Source organism: Lissotriton helveticus, chromosome 12 (assembly GCF_964261635.1).
Source record: "Lissotriton helveticus chromosome 12, aLisHel1.1, whole genome shotgun sequence".
In the NCBI taxonomy this organism is placed as follows: domain Eukaryota; kingdom Metazoa; phylum Chordata; class Amphibia; order Caudata; family Salamandridae; genus Lissotriton; species Lissotriton helveticus.
Window position 1 is genome coordinate 111120320 of NC_136073.1, and position 17432 is coordinate 111137751.

Genomic DNA, 17432 nt, shown 5'->3' on the forward strand with positions numbered 1-17432 from the left:
TGAGGGCCTTTGTGGATGATATAGTGATATACAGGTGAGGCACTTATACTGACAATCTGAGGGTCACTGAGAGCAATGAGGCAGAGGTACAGTGATTTCATGACCTGACCAAATGCAGGCTCATCCCACACTCTTGAACATTTCTATATAGAAGGCTGTTCCAATGCTTGCAGCACATTCCATACTCGGCCCAGCCCAGTCCGCGTGGGCTGCTGCACAAATAGAACTGAAGCAGCTAATCTCTATTTGGCACAAACTTGTTATGCTAAATATTCTTGTTCTCCCCGGGCTCTTGGGAACTTTAGACAGTCAACCAACTTCCAGACAGAAGAACATGAACATCTAGGGTTTTGTCCCCATATGAGCCCTACCATTCCTCACAGCATGTGGCGACTTTCTCCTCTGATGCGGGCAAACTTCCATGTGGAGTGGCCAAGTGTTAAAACCTCTCTCCCTTCTTCAGCACCTACAGAAGATTCTTGATCTTATGATACAAACGTTTGGCCTGATCTCCTCCCCATATGCAGACAAGTCCATGCATAGAAAATGTGTGAATCTCAATGCAATATGTGCTCCCACTAGGTATCGCTCAGCCACCCATGTTATTACATCAGTAGACATTATCTTGTACACCGTCCTAACAATAGGTCGACGTGAGGGATAACGTTGAAAGGGAACCAATTGGTGTTTTGAACCGTGATGTAGGAAACCCCCAAAATTGAGCTTTTGCGAGAACATATTTCAGGGTAAAGTCGAATAAGAAACATAGAAGGAATCCCAATTTTGAGGGTGGTACTTAAAAAAGCCTGGCTATTGCAGTGTCTCAAAAGCAGCCTTGAATTGTTAGTGTTAATGTACTGTGATCAGAAAGAGCATCCTTAGGAACAAAAGAGGTTTCATGTGATCCTTTGATTTATGATTTGGGGTGACTTTAATGAAGATGCTAAAAATGGGATCCATACATTGACATGAAGTATATACTTTTGGTGGCTTCATGTTTCTTTGCTCTATTTCTATCATCACTCACATTATCTTCAGACAAAACCACATGCAACCCCCTGTGAGCTATAGCCTAAACTGTCCACATGTGCTCAGCTTCTTGATAATTAGGAATCACCTGAGAACTAAACCCAGGTACAACTGCAATTGACATGTATGGCAACTCAGCAGCCCTTATTCTGGCCCTCGAGTCTACTCACAAGTTTTGCTTTCCTACAATGCGTACAGAATGGGATTTCATTAGTTCTTTTACTTCTGGATTGTGCCAAAGATCAATGCTTGGGGCTCCTGGCCTCTCTCGCCTCACTGCTGCCAGACTTTGGGTCCAGGGAGTAAATGCTGACTGTGAAAATCCATTGTTCCATCTCAAACCCTTCCATTTTCAAAATCATAGGCTTTGCAAGTGCAACATGTTTTTTTTATGGTTATGAAACACATTTTATGAGTTGAAAAATTCTTTGCAATGCACGGAGTGGGTTCATCGCCATTAGTAGAAATGATATGTATCAATGATTTGCAACTGCGTTTGGGTTTCAGTTGGCAACAACTCAAAGGAGGTGGTAAGTGGTATTCTAAGGGGAGATCTGAGACAGGAGGCAGATTATTCTGTAGTGGAAACCTCCTTTTTAAAGTGCCACCGGTTCCTTCAGGTAAAACGTGCTGCTTTAGACAGTGTTTCCTGTTTGGCAATGTTAGGAGGTGGGGCAGGAAAGCACACATCCGCGACAACAGAACAAGAGCACGCGACCAGGGACAACACAACATAGTAATTGAGGTTACACATCCCAGCACTTGTATCACTGACACCTGGGCCTATTTTACAAATAGGGCCCCTCTCCCTGACCTGCCCTGTGGTGCACCTTTAACGGGATGCACATGGCTCCGCTGGGGCAGTCCACCCTATTACAGTAGAAGTGTTGCCCCCAGCTCCGCTGCAAACACATGCCTCCCTTGGAGCAGTGCATTATTGAAAGACAGACCGGCTCTTTGAAGCTGTTGATCCACCTTCCACTGTGCAAGAGGCAACCCGACCTGACTTTAAGGGGGAGCAAAGGTCTCACTGCAGGTGCTGTGAGTGAAAACACCCACCTACCATGAGGTGCTTGGGAGTTCCGAATCACCTACTTACCTCCCATACAAGGACACCCTCAGAGAGTGCACTGACTGTGCACCACCTCTATGTGGCTCACAGTCCAGGCTTCTCCCGACAGCTCTTTTGACTACACAAACACACATCTGTAGTACAGCACAAATCCATGGTCTTTCCTCACTTGCATGCGGACAATCCCCCCCCATACAAATAAGGGAACATCCCCTTGTGATGGTGCCACTGTGAACTGTATGAAAGAAGGGGCCGCACATGCTTCTGCGGCCACTTCTATAAGACCAAAGTTCCCTGGTGGTGCAAGAATAGGTTCAAATACCTGTTGCACATCTGGGGCACCTAGTATATTTGGCCCCTTGTCTGCTGAATTCATTTGCTTGCAGCTGAATAAAGAGAACACCAACACCAGGGGAGAAAGACTCAAACACTGTCTGCAAGAACCCACTCATAGTTGGCATAAACCGCAACAGGGAGTCCTAGGCCTAGGAGAAGAGTACCAGATCATTGGGATACTGGGACAGATGAACAGAGACGAGCACCTGTACCGGGAGATGTAGATGTTGGAACATCGAGGTATTTGCAAATGAAATGTTATTACACTCTTGTCCACCCAGGCACCTAATAGGGGAAAACCAAAAAGAGCATCCATAACTGTGTTGAGATAGAGAAGAGGCTACCAGGCTTTGTAGGCTGCAGACAAATTCTCATATAACTGGATGCATAATTCCTCTGTACCAATCCCAAGCTCCACACAATGGGTGGGAAAGACCGCAGAAGAAGGGAGGATGAATACACAGATGCCTGCCGGTATTTAGATGGGGCCAGGACAGCAGGCTCACTGCAGCAGTTACACACGGTCCCTAAATTGGCAGGGTCTGTAGCTGTAGTATATGAGGGGCTTGAGACACCATCCTATTGAAACATCAAAGGGAAAGACCACAAACCTAAGGACCTCAGGTTGACAGTAGGCGAAACCAAGTACGTAAAGAGTAGTGCTCCACACAGGAGTTTTGAATTGTAGAAGGTGATTTTGAAATATGTTGTGTTGGCTGACTTGTCATAGAAAGGGAAGATCTCGAGAAGAAAATAGGTAAATCCTGCTAACTGCTGACTCATTGTGGCCCCTTGTGTAGCGCATCTACTCTTGCTGAATGCCACCATGTTGGCCACTTCCATATCTATTTGAATGTGTTGTAAGGAAATAATCTTGCTGGATTCTACCATATTCTCTAGTTAGCCTGCCCCAAATTCCATGAAGATCCCAGCAGGAGTGGTTGCCAGCATGTTTTTCCATCCCTCAACCATGAAAATAGTCCAGGACAAGTTGCAAATATGCAAGTGTTCTTGTAGGGCCCTTCAGTCATGCACAGATCTACAGTTTGTCGTCAGCAAGAGCCAATCATCAAATAGCAAAGTTAGAGGTATATGATATGGAAGCACCTTGTGATACTGATATTGCTGAGTCATCTCCTGGGCGCTCCCAGTTCAAATCATTAAAAGTATGTCACCCTCAGAAGGAACAGAGGGTCTCCAAGGCGAGCCCTCTAAAGTCTTAAGATCTGATCTGCATCGCCTGTTATGGCCACCATGAGTGGGACTGAAATGCAAGCCTCCACATCCTTATCAACCACATCTAAAAAAAAACACGTCAGAGTCCAGTTGAGGTCCTCCAGGCTGCTGTTCACCAAGACCTGGTATTGCTGATGTGGTGATATCAATTCTAAAAGTACATTTATTATCCAAGCCTACACAAGGCCAGAACTCTGAGTTCCATCCATCCCAGCAGCTGAAATGGATAATAGTGGTAAAGGGGAAGAAGGAAGACCCAGAACAGCCTGTGTACATGTGCATCAGTCTTGGAAAGGAATGAGACTAGAATACAGAGCGGAAGCAAAGAAGAGCTTCACTAGGAAAAGATTAGTTTGCAGGACATTGACAACTATGGCCCTTTTAGAATAGAGACCCAATGAAAAGGCATCTGAAACACTGGAAGCAAGGAAAGGAGTGTAATTAGTGAAAATAAGGCTGTAGAGATGCAGGAAAGGGAAGTACAAAAGGAGAGGGTGGAAGAAAGGAATTCAGCTGAGCGGGCTCCAGACTGAAGCACACAGAGGACCCAAACACAACTATACAGCTGAACAGGAGTATCCCATGAACCCTGCATGCGCCCACTGACTTAAAAAGCTAACTTCTTCCTGACATTAGCTTGATGTGGTGCCGCTCTTTCTAAACATCATGCAAAATTTCTTCTTAAGGAAGGCTACCCTTGATGTAGATCTCCCGGATGCAATATAGAGTCCATCGAAGGGTGAACTGGAGCAGGTGGATGAAGCACCACGGTACTCTTGTACACTCCGCCTGTTGAACAGGGGGCTAACTGGGAGAGCCATCAGTGTATCTCTTGTTGGGAGGGAGCTCTTTGGTCTGGTCTTCAGCCATAATGTTTGTCCTATTCCCCTTTAGTGGCACTGCTTGGCCTAATTCACAGGGAGGACCATGTTGCAGTGGTGTAGCGTGGGCGGGGCCACAGGGGTGGTTGCAATGTGCACAACATTTAGGGGCACAACATTTTAAAAGAAAAAAAAATTGTGGTACAAGGGATTCAGGAGTCCGGTTGGTCCTGTTGTCTGCAAGTACAGATTAATGTTGTCTCATCTGCCCTTCCCTGCAGAAGGTGGCACGGAGTTGTGCCCTCACGCATCTGTCACGGCCTCAGCGCAGACAGACGGCTGCGCGCGGCTGGTGGTGGGCTGCGCGCGGCTGGTGGTGGGCTGCGCGCGGCTTGTGGAGGGCTGCGCGCGGCTTGTGGAGGGCTGCGCGCGGCTGGTGGAGGGTGTAGTGATCCACAATCACGGTCAGCAGTCTAGTGCTTTGAAAGCCAGCACACTGAACACCCACCCACCACTGATGTCACTGGTCAGGTGACACAGCTTTAATAAAAGGGGCCGAGCACATGTGCTCTGGGCCAGTTGTACCAAGTACCTGACTGGGTCAGCGTCAGTCCTTTTAGCAATGAGGGCCCAGGGCCCCCAACATTACATTGGCGACGAGGCGGACGCTAGCCACGCGTGCCGCAGCTGAAGATCCCCGGAAAAAAAAGAAGGGAAGTGCCCATGTGCAGGGCACCCCTCTGGGGAAGCGGCGCCGGCCGCCGAGAGGCCCGCGGGGCGTGTGCTGTGCCCCGGGCCTGAAAATCCATGAAGAGGTGACCGGGAGTCCACCCCGCACCTCCATGCCCAGCACGAGCCCTCCGGCGTGAGGGGAAAGAAAAGCGGACCGACCGGAGCCTACCCGCGTCGGCCGCGACTGCGCCCCTGCCTGGGGTGAAGAGAGAGAGCCGTGCAGAGCCCACCTGCATCAGCCGCCACCGCTCGGTGAAACCTCCGCGGAGCCCACCCGCGTGGAGGAGGAAGGCCCATCGGCCAGAGGTGAGCCCGTAACCTGCACCGAAAGCGGAACCCACCCGCGACGTCAGAACTGCATAATGGCGGCCGCCAGCCGGCGCCGCCGAAAAACACAAAGCGGAGCCTACCCGCTATAAATAAACTGTGCCCCTAGTATAGCGAGGCCAGCGGAGCCCACCCGCGGCCTGCCTGCAGCAGCGTCGTCTGCCCCCGCCGCACAGCGTGTGTGCCCTGAGGCTGTGGCGGCGGAGTGAATAAACTCAACCAAAGAACGCCCGCAGCGTGTGGAGAGCTGCAGGGCGCCAATCAACTAAAGCGGAGCCTACCCGCTGCAATCAATAATGTTGCCCCACCCGCGAAAGGGAAACAGCACCGGCACCCTTCCCTGCCGCGCAGCATGTGAGTCGTGAAGCTGCGGCGGCGGGATGAAAGACTTCCGAGAGGAGCGCCCGCAGCGTGTGATAAGCTGCCAGGCGCCAAAGTAATGAGCGGAGCCCACTCGCAGTGCTGAGGAGTACAGAGACAAGAAGCGGCTGCCCCTCGAGGCCCGGAGTCCGGCTGACACCAACGCCCCGCCGCTCAGCGTGTGAAGACTGAAGCTGTAGCGACGGGGTGTAAGCACAAAGGCAGTATCAGTGGGCAGGTCGTTATCTTCAATTGAGCCCCTGCAGCGGCGATAGCACGAGCCGCATATACACACGCCAGGAGCCGTCCTACCTCAGTGGCGCAGTGTGTCCGCTTTGATCCGCATCCTCGGTGCCTTCCCCACGCCGTGCATGCCCATATTCACGGCGCCACCTTATCCGTGCAGCAGATCCAGTCCCAGCACCGGCATCCCAAACAGCAGAGGCCTGCAGCTACCGGAGCTCTATCGAGGACTTTGGCCTGCCACCTAGTGGCCACTTCCAGCGGTTGCACTTGGGAAGAAAAACAGTCTCCAACGTGAAAACCAACAGTCCAAGGAAAGCACGAGATGCAGTGGCCCTGGTGGATTGGCCCTCCTAAAGGAAAGGAGAGAGACTAATGGTCCCCACAAAAAGAACCACAGGCTGTTTAACCCCTACAGTTACAGCCAAGAATGCAAGAGCCCCACAAGTGATACCCACAATAAATTGCAAACAAGCCTTGGACCAACCAAATGCAGATTCAGTCTATGCCAAGCCCGCAGCAACGCAGGCCAAAGACGGCAACCACCAGGACCATGACAAAATGACTGACTGCAGCGCAAGAAGTGTCCAGGAGCCAGCGCGAAGACGCGCCAGAAGCGCACGGTACACTTCAAGAAACGGCGCAGGAACGCGCCAGAAGAACTCCACACCCGTATGACAGCGCAGCACTGCGCTAGGAGCGCCAGAAGTCAGGAGCGTCCAGTGAACGCTGCCCAGCGACACACCAACGCCACAGACCAGCATTGTGCGAGACCGCGCAAGGAGTGAAGGAACTCCACACCTCAGAACCAAACAGCATTGCGCAGGACCGCGCAAGGAGTGAAGGAACTCCACGCCACCACGACCGAGTAACGCAGGGATCGCGTCCTCGGAGACCTGTCAGTAGGTCACAGCGAAGATGACTTGCCAAAAAGTCACCGCCAGATGCGGACCAGTCAATTGGTCACCCGGAAAGAAAAGGAGAAGATGACCAGGCCGTTGGTCACCCGGAAAGAAAAGGAGAAGATGACCAGGCTGTTGGTCACCCGGAAAGGAAAGGAGAAGATGACCAGGCCGTTGGTCACCCGGAAGGAAAAGAAAGGAGAAGCGGACAGTCAGAAGATCACGACTGCAAAGACATGCCAGAAGATCAAAGGCATAGCAACTGAATAGATCAAGAAGAGGTCCATGGACGGGACCCAGAAGAGATCTGATGACACCGACCCGAAGTGAAGAAGGAGTGACAGGAAGAAAGGTGCGATGCCTGGTTTGGCCATCGGAAGAAGAGGCGAGTGTGTCCTAGGGGTAGGACGCAACCAGGGAGATTCGTGTGGAGTGCACGCCACACGGAGATGGCCTGGGTGGTTGAAGAAAAGAAAAGGGACCGACCACGTCGTGAAAGGAATGGAGGAGAAGAAGGGTAGTGAGTGCCACTCGAAGATCACAAGAAGTGAAGAGGTGTGACCAGTCAACTCACACACCTATCAGAAGAAGATTGTGACATGCACCGGAACACCGGAGTGCAGCGGAGAACAAGGCCTGGCATGAACACCGGCGGCACAAGTCAAAGATATCCACCTACAAGCCATCCATCCATGTGGCAATCGCAGAAGAGGGCAAGTTTGGACTGTTGACAACAATCTACCTTTGGGGTTGAGCGGACGATTGAATGGCGAGAGTGCTCACACATCCGGCTGAGGAACTGACCACTCCACATCAACCCGTGGCAGCCCAATAAGCCAAGGCCTCAAGGGACTCTGGTGGCAGCAAGTCCCGCAAGAGAGACGGATCCATGACGGTGCGTCTGCAAGACCCACGGAGAGGAAAGCTTTGCGTGCAAGAAAAGAGTCAACCGCGTAACCTTCAGGTGGAACTCGGACACAACGGTGAAGATCGTGGAGCGCCCCGCTCACGGCCCGAAGGCTATGGTGGAGCAACATGACCGACAACACCAGTCCAGTGGAAGCCTGGCAAAGAGGTCCTCCCGGACATCTTGTGAGAGAGGAATACCGGCGAAGAGGGGCATCCTAGTGAGAGGGATGTATGCACCTACTCCTTTCATCTGCCCAGAAATACTTTGAAGCCTGCCCAGAGACATCACCAAGGACCAGGACTGAAGAGGAGAACCGAGAAGACAAACAATACTCTGATCACGTCCCCCTTCTATCTCGCTGCCAACTGTCACCAGTGGTGTGAAACAAAGACAAGGCAAAGGATAACGTCCAGGCGGCGCAGACAGAAGATAAGACCCGCCAAACCACGGCAAACCATGCCACCGTGACTCATGAGTCCTGGATGCAGCAACTACATCATCTGCGACCTGCATTCCACCAAAGAGACTCACTCCAAATTACAGAGTCCAATGTTACACTTGTATGTACATTGTCTATCCCACAGGTTGAACTTTGTCGTGGGGTTTGCGAATTGTACTTTTTCTCCCAACAGGTTGGACTTTCGTTTATTTTCATTTTCCCCGAAGTTTGGGAGGGATGTAGTGATCCACAATCACGGTCAGCAGTCTAGTGCTTTGAAAGCCAGCACACTGAACACCCACCCACCACTGATGTCACTGGTCAGGTGACACAGCTTTAATAAAAGGGGCCGAGCGCACGTGCTCTGGGCCAGTTGTACCAAGTACCTGACTGGGTCAGCGTCGGTCCTTTTAGCAATGAGGGCCCAGGGCCCCCAACATTACAGAGGGCTGCTCGCGATGCATCTCTCGCGGCATCTGGAGCAGCACAACAGTGGAACGAACGTCTCTTCAACCACAGCGCTGTACAAGGAATTTGTTTTCTGCTTTTTAGCAGGCAGAAGGAGCATTTCAAGCCAGAGTTCCAGGTTTGCTGCCTGATGTACGGTTTCATTTTGGGATGGCGGGTTGTCACCTCGGGGTGTGGTGTCCAAAGCAGGGAGGCTGTGATGTGCCACTACATGCCGGGAGGCAGCTGCCCTGTTCCCATGGAGGTCTTTGTTTTCCAATCCCTTGCCTGCAGTACTTCCCCCTAGGAAAAATTGTTACTTGTCGTCCTGTGGAGTCTGTATCACGTGAAAGCTGGGTTTTTTTCCTGGAGAGTGAAAGTTGGAGTCTAAGGAGAGACCAGAGGAAGCAAGAGGGTGGTGAGGGCAGCCTTCGTACGCAACTTTACTGTGGGAGTACAGTCCCAGAATTTTTACTCTAGTGGCAATGGGCATTCTTGGCTGGTGAACACTACAGTCCTGGCTGTACACTCAGTCTTATTCCCCCTGGCAATGAAATCGTAGGGCTGGGGGTCACTGTCCACCGTCCTGGCTATGCACGCTGCCTTACAATCGCTGTCTTTGGTCACGTGGGGCTGGCGGACACTGTCTACTGTCCTGGCTATGCACGCTACCTTACACACACTGTGGCCACGCGGGGCTCTTGGACACTGTCCACCGTCCTGGCTATGCACGCTGCCTTACAATCTCTGTCTTTGGTCAAGTGGGGCTGGTGGACACTGTCTACAGTCCTGGCTATGCACGCTGCCTTACACACACTGTGGCCACGCGGGGCTCTTGGACACTGTCCACTGTCCTGGCTATGCACGCTGCCTTACAATCTCTGTCTTTGGCCAAGTGGGGCTGGCGGACACTGTCTACTGTCCTTGCTATGCACGCTGCCTTACACACACTGTGGCCACGCGGGGCTCTTGGACACTGTCCACTGTCCTGGCTATGCACGCTGCCTTACAATCTCTGTCTTTGGTCAAGTGGGGCTGGCGGACACTGTCTACTGTCCTGGCTATGCACGCTGCCTAACAATCGCTGTCTTTGGTCACGTGGGGCTGGCGGACACTGTCTACTGTCCTGGCTATGCACGCTGCCTTACACACACTATGACGACGCGGGGCTCTTGGACACTGTCTACTGTCCTGGCTATGCACGCTACCTTACACACACTGTGGCCACGCGGGGCTCTTGGACACTGTCCACCGTCCTGGCTATGCACGCTGCCTTACAATCTCTGTCTTTGGTCAAGTGGGGCTGGTGGACACTGTCTACTGTCCTGGCTATGCACGCTGCCTTACACACACTGTGGCCACGCGGGGCTCTTGGACACTGTCCACTGTCCTGGCTATGCACGCTGCCTTACACACACTATGACGACGCGGGGCTCTTGGACACTGTCTACTGTCCTGGCTATGCACGCTACCTTACACACACTGTGGCCACGCGGGGCTCTTGGACACTGTCCACCGTCCTGGCTATGCACGCTGCCTTACAATCTCTGTCTTTGGTCAAGTGGGGCTGGTGGACACTGTCTACTGTCCTGGCTATGCACGCTGCCTTACACACACTGTGGCCACGCGGGGCTCTTGGACACTGTCTACTGTCCTGGCTATGCACGCTGCCTTACACACACTATGACGACGCGGGGCTCTTGGACACTGTCCACTGTCCTGGCTATGCACGCTGCCTTACAATCTCTGTCTTTGGTCAAGTGGGGCTGGTGGACACTGTCTACTGTCCTGGCTATGCATGCTGCCTTACACACACTGTGGCCACGCGGGGCTCTTGGACTCTGTGCACTGTCCTGGCTATGCACGCTGCCTTACAATCTCTGTCTTTGGTCAAGTGGGGCTGGCGGACACGGTCTACAGTCCTTGCCGTGCACTCTGCCAGTCTATGGGACGGTGGGCACACTATCTAATTGGGTCTGGCAGCTGGCACCTTCTCATCTCGAATGCCATTGGTGTTGCTGAGATTTTCCCACATCTGTCGCCAGGCTGCTGCTGCTGGCAGGCACATGCATGCTGTTGCTGTTTGTAAGGTGTTCTAGTTATTACTATCCTTCATGTCATTGTTTGGCAATCCCTGATTTCTTTCCCCAATGCTCAGAGGTTTTAATGGGTTGATATCCTCTCCATTTTCAGGTACCTGCCAATAAACCAAAAGTTTACATGGCCTGGCTATTCTTACTTTTTCCTCAATGGCAATTCGGAGGCATTCATTCTGCTCCTTGGCATTTTGATGAAGAGCTCCAGGGGCGCTACAATGTGGTTAGTCTAATTCACCCCACAGTCTTGGCTTTCACACAGTTGAACCTGAATTTTTTGCTTTCCTAAGAAATTATCCTTATGGAGAGTTCAGCAAGAGTAAGATGCACTGAGGACTCTGCTATCAGAGATTCATTAGTTCTTTCTAAGATTAGCTAGTGGTGTAGTTCACTACAACAAGAATAGTATGATGAAGAGAGTCGGAGCACACAGGGTACCTAGGTCAATCTTTATCCTTTTATTGGGAAGTTCTACCAGTGGTAGAAGTACAAAGAGAGTGCTAGTCTTCCATGCAGGCATGCCTGACACAGCCTCTTTATATCTACACCCCCTGCCAGGCCAGAACAATGATTATGTAACCGTTCCTTTGCTATCCTAACCCTGATGGCCATGCTGAGGGTCCCTTGGGAGCCAACTGCATCAAAAAAGTACTCTGCGCCTAAAGGATATTCATCCTCTGGGTGACACAGGCCTCAGATTTGGCAGCTTGGTACGAAGTAGCCCACATTACCATGAAACATATAACCCCTTAGCATTTTAACTATGCTTTCTCTGTGCTACACAGCCCAATAATGGTGCACCACCTCTTCCTGCGTCTTGCAAAATTATACTCTTTCGAGGCCCCTCACTGCAGCATGTGATCTTCCTGTCCCCCCCCCCCCTTTTTTTAGGTCTCGCTGTCCAGGGAAAGACCTATTGCTGCCAGGATGTGAGACAAGGGATGTGCACACGCTTTCCCTCGGCGATTTCATCTCTAGGACGCGCACGCCCAGCCCGGCGCCGTGCACATCCCCTGTTCTCAACATACAGCAGCCTCTCTCCTTTCTCATTCGTGCACGCACACACACACACACACAGCCACAATCACACATGCGCACACACACACAAACACGCACACACATGCAGGGACGTTTAAATTGGACTACTATTTATCCAGAGTACCCGCGACTGAAAGGATAAGAATGGTCTCCATGCGTGGCGTCTCCTGGTGAAGGCTACACTTCACGGGTCTCACACCAACCCTCCCCTCCGCCGCTGCTTGTCGTGGGCTCCACCTTGGCCCAGCCTTACTCACCTGCCTCTCCTCTTCTTATCCTATCGCCCCTCCTCCGGCTCACCTAACCAATGTAAAATGCTCCGCATCTCGCTTCCGGCTTCATTGCATGCTCCAGGGGGCACTTGCCTCATTTCCCCTCTCTCCTCACCTCCTCATCCGATCCGTGCGGGTGGGCGCCTCTCTCTCCTCACCTCCTTGTCCGTGCGGGCGGGCGCCTCTGCCCTGCCTCTCGACTTCTACTCCCAGCTGCGGCTGCTCTCCCGATCCAGCCAGTTTTGCTCTGACTCAGGCCAGAGTCTGAGGCACACAGGAACCGCCCACAGTGGGCGGTCCCACTCACAGTATAATCCTCCAGGTAACCACCCATTCCAGGCACCACGCTTATCCCGAGCGTTTCTGTCCTTGATTGCCCATGGAAGAAAAGGAGGGACGTGCATAAACAGTAGTGTGCCGTATCGCCTAACCCGGAAGTAGATAGAAAGGAGACCGCAGAGAACAGTGAATCCTGACTCAACGCATGTGATTGCGGCGAAGTAAGATTCTCACTGCATTACCTGAGAACGATTGCGCCATCAATTTCGTTTCCTCTGTGAACTGTTATACTCTAAAAAAGGAACCAAACAAGCTGCAACATTCCTGCAGTGCTGATGCAAGGCCACCGATTACATTCTTTGCTAACATGATATGGGCTACCTGGCAGTTATGGTAGGTAATGTTCTTCCCGCTGTGTACATCTGGGCCATGTGCTGGTAACAATTTCAGATCAGGACAGACGGTGAGCGACAGTCATGACCTTCCCAAACGAAACAAGCATTTGCAATGCAGTAAGTCTTGCATTTACGCGAGTTTAAGCTATTGGCATTGCAAACGACAATGCCTTTTATTTATGTTTAAAAATGAAAACAAAGCTAAAAGGCATTGCCATTTGTAATGTCAATAGCTCAAACTCGCGTATATGAGAGACCTATTGCATTGCAAATGCTTTTTTTTTTTTAAGTCTCGCCTACGCAGCGCGCATGCGCTGCTTAGGAAAAGACCTTTAGAAATCGATTCAGGTTTGCTGCCAAACACGTGCACACATTGCATTGCTTTGCATGGCAACGCATGCACATTTGGAAATTCCCTTGTGGGAGCAAGCTTTCAAACCATCTGTTAATTACAAACAGATGGTTCCTGCTCGCTCCCGCAAGGGAAACCGGGGCAGGCCCCCTCCTCTTTCTCCTCCCCCTGCTGCCTCCTTTTAGCGCGAGGCACGCGCTCTTGTTACCATCTGTCCCTCTCCTTTCTGCCCTTCTCCTTTCCCATCCACGTGTCCAGTGTTACTTTCAATTGATAAATGCTGTCAAAGAATCTGAAAGGCACAAATGATTTTGAGCTCATAAGGTTACCTCCACAGTGTTCACGGCCCGTAGCAGTACATGAGAATCCAGATTGGGGGTGAGAGAGGCCGGGAGGGAGCTGGTGAGATCAAAGGGCCGAGCACAGTAGACCAAGGCCTGCTCGGCTTTTGCCAATGCTGAAACTGCCTATTGGTGTTACTAGAGAGATAGTACGCTGGCCCTACGCGCGGTCCGAGCCAGGTGCACAACAACACTTGTAACGCTTGTTAATCTCATGCTCTGGGCCGAGGACAGACAGACACGTTGGGCGTCTCTAGAGCGGTGACGATTTTAATCGATTCATAGCGTGGCAGGTTTACTTTAACATGCCCGGAAGCCTGCTCATGTATTGAGTTTCTCACATGCTCGTAGGGAGATTCCATCTCTCTGCGGGGGGATTAGCGTAGTTTTCACTTGTTGCATAACAAGTCGTTAGTGACATCCTTTACACGGGCTGTATTCAGGGGAGAGCTCCCGCTTGTTTGACACAAAGGCATAGCAGGATTGTCCTAAAGCAGGCAGTGTGTGGAGCTCTGCTGTTGTTGCCAGTACACCTGCTGTAGTAATGGTTCCCGCCCAGGGGGCCTACACATATCGCAGGTTTCGTGGAAGGATCGCTGTGGCTTGTGACATACATCAGCAACAGGCTGGCTCGCGGTGCCTTGTGAGGGATATTGCCGGGGAGGGTAGTGTGGAACATGCTGTGACACCGAGGTGGCTGAAGAGCACAGCCAAGAGAGATGTGTTGTGTGCCCTGAACCCCTGACACCGGCGTGCCGACCAGATTAGAAGCATAACTCTGCAGCTTTCACTTCAGTTTAGTCACCACTGTTTTGTGACTGGGCCCTGCCCGTGCTTTGTAAGGTTGGGGAAAGAAGCTCATAGTTTTGGAAAGATGCGCACAAAACTAATCGCAGTATTAGGCGCCAAGTGAGCAGGTATTCTCACAGCAATTGTTTCTCCTATATGTTCAGATACGCACAACATAGCGCTTAATTCCACACCTGCTGTTTCTAAGCACTGTAAATAACAGATTGTAACTAGTGCACAATTTATCGTACACAGAAGAGTGGACGTCAGAGACTGCTTTGTTGGATGCGAAGCCATGACCTCTAAAATGCAGCATTTGGCAGTGAGTAACAGTCACTCAATGTGCCATACAAACACCCTCTCCATGCGTCTCTCACTCAAATACGTAACTGGTGCGCATGCAAAGCGCTCCTAAACCCTCAGGTTGAGTTCGCGCCATATAACGCTGCAAAAAAATACCTGGAGCAGTGCTAGTTGAACTTCCTTTGGTCAAAAAACGAATTCTGTCAGTGATAGAAAAAAATTAACCATTTTAAATATCTTTCTTTTGCGTCTCTTTGTGTTGTTGGAGTTACCTTACGAGCTTTCTTGCAGCTGCATGTTACGTAATTCACATCAGTGGGCAAACTCAACCCGCATTCTGTCACCTCTGGGCCTTAAGACTAGGTGGCTGCAACCAAAGCTGCATTTCCTGGGGTTTGATTATAATTAAGGCTCCCGGTTTTCCGGTTAAACGGATTTTTGCATATAAATACAGACGGATTTTTTTTCCCATCTGTATTTATAAATAGAAACGGAAAAATGCCAATAAACCTTTGCTGCTGTGTGCCAGGAGAAGACGAGCCTGTCCCAGTTCAGGACGGGGAGAGGGCTTATCAAATTTCAGCTGAGCCCATAACAAAGGTGGACATTAAGGGGCCATCAGGCCCCCTTTTGTTTAAGTATCCTGGCTGGAAGCTATGGGGGGTGGGGGCCGGTGAGGAGGAAGACACAGCCCTAGAAGCAATTGAGGGAAAACAAATGTGTACAGCTTGTCACTTCACAGGCACTTAAGAGAGGCCTGCTTTTGACTTAGTTCAGTCACTGGATCAAAGAGATATAAACGCACTGTAGGAATGTTAGATGTGTTGGTTTATCCCAGTATTTAAACAAATAACAATTTAAATTCTGCTATTGGATTTATTTCTTTTACAGCGCTATAGCCCTACTCATCATAATGCAAGGTCTCAGAGCACTTGCCAATTAATCATATGTGTGTAAATAAAATGTATATGATGTGTTGCATAAGACAGTAAGGGTTACATTGGGAGGACGGCAATTTACTAACTGCAAGTAACAAAAGCATATTTGTTAAAAGCAGTAACACATTTACCATCTACATAAATCTATGTAAACCTATAACAACCAAGCGCACATTGCCTAGTAAAATAAATGTGGAAAATTTTAACTGCATCCTTTTGTTTTTGCGTGCTGCAAAATAAAATGTGCATAAATACAGAAAATATGACCCCAAAAAAATATGGATAAATACAGACGGAAATGTTAAAAAAATAAATACCATAAAACCGGGAGGCCTAATTATAATGCACACTGGCTGTTTTGGTTCATGCCGGGGAGCGCTGAAGTTATTGACTCTGCCCCAGCCCTACCCTCTACTCTGCCGACGTGTTGTTGGAGTTACCATATAATATAAATATATATCTCCCCATCTCTCTCTCTCTCTCTCTCCTTTCTTACTCCTATATACAATTACACACATGCTTATAACACTTCTCTCCAGCACAGCTTGAAAACATATGCAAAGTCAATATCTCTAACTAAACACTTACAAAATCCCAAAAGCAAAACTTATTGGCCTTACCAAGCATTGGCATAGCCAATAGGTCTCGCCTTTATAACATTGTAAATGTTTAACCATCCAACAGTTCGTGTTGCACCAAAAATATTGTGCTGCATAATTGAATAATTATAATGTCCCAAAGGCGAGACCTATTGGCTATGCCAATGCTTGTTTAAAGAGCCAACAGGCCTGAAATCTACATTGACAGGCCCACTGCAAGCCTCGCTGTGGAAGCTCAAATACCTGCATGTTGTGGGCTTCTTTTCCCAGGAATCTGTTCCTGGAGGCCCAGAATGCTTTAATTTATTCCAGTCAGAATGTTAGAAGCACCTTCTGGGGATATTAGTGATGCAGGGGACAGAAGGTGTGAAGATCCTGGAGTGTTAACATCTGTCGGGGACAGGAGGTGTGAAGGTGCATGAGCAGATATCAATGTCCTGGCAGAGGAGGTGTGAAGGTCCTGGAGTGTTAACATCTGTCAGGGACAGGAGGTGTGAAGGTGCATGAGCAGATATCAATACAGTAAAGTCCTGGCAGATAAGGTGTGAAAGTCCTGGAATGTTAATATCAGTGGTACACAGGGACAGAAGGTGTGAAGGTCCTGGAGTGTTAACATCTGTCAGGGACAGGAGGTGTGAAGGTGCATGAGCAGATATCAATACAGTAAAGTCCTGGCAGATAAGGTGTGAAAGTCCTGGAATGTTAATATCAGTGGTACACAGGGACAGAAGGTGTGAAGGTCCTGGAGTGTTAAACATCCATCACGGAAAGGAGGTGTGAAGGCGCATGAGCAGATATCAATGTCCTGGCAGAGAAGGTGTGAAGGTTCTGGAGTGATATCAGTGATTGAAGGGACTAAAGATGTGATGGTTCCCAGAGAACTATAACAATGCTGTCAGGGTACAAGAGTTTTGAAGATCTACAAATGTTTGAGTGAGTTATTTCAGTGATGCTCCAGTTTTAACAGTGTGATGGCCTGAGAGGTGATTTCGATGATGCCGCAAATGAATGGTCTGAGGGGCATGCATGTCTCTCCAAATATCCATGATAAAATATTATTGATCACAAATATTGAGAAGCGTCCTAAATATGTATGGCCAAAAGATCATGGAGGTAAGAGCAAGTAGGAAAGCACAGATTCACTATCCTTCACTCCAGCTAAGATGCATATGTAAA

General features: G+C 50.0%; 1 protein-coding gene across 1 annotated transcript in view; it reads left to right on the plus strand.

Moving 5' to 3' along the window:
* LOC144799756 (transmembrane protein 272-like) overlaps positions 1-17432 on the plus strand; it is a 116182-nt gene that overhangs the window by 43980 nt on the left and 54770 nt on the right. The gene's annotated exons all lie outside the window — the stretch shown is intronic.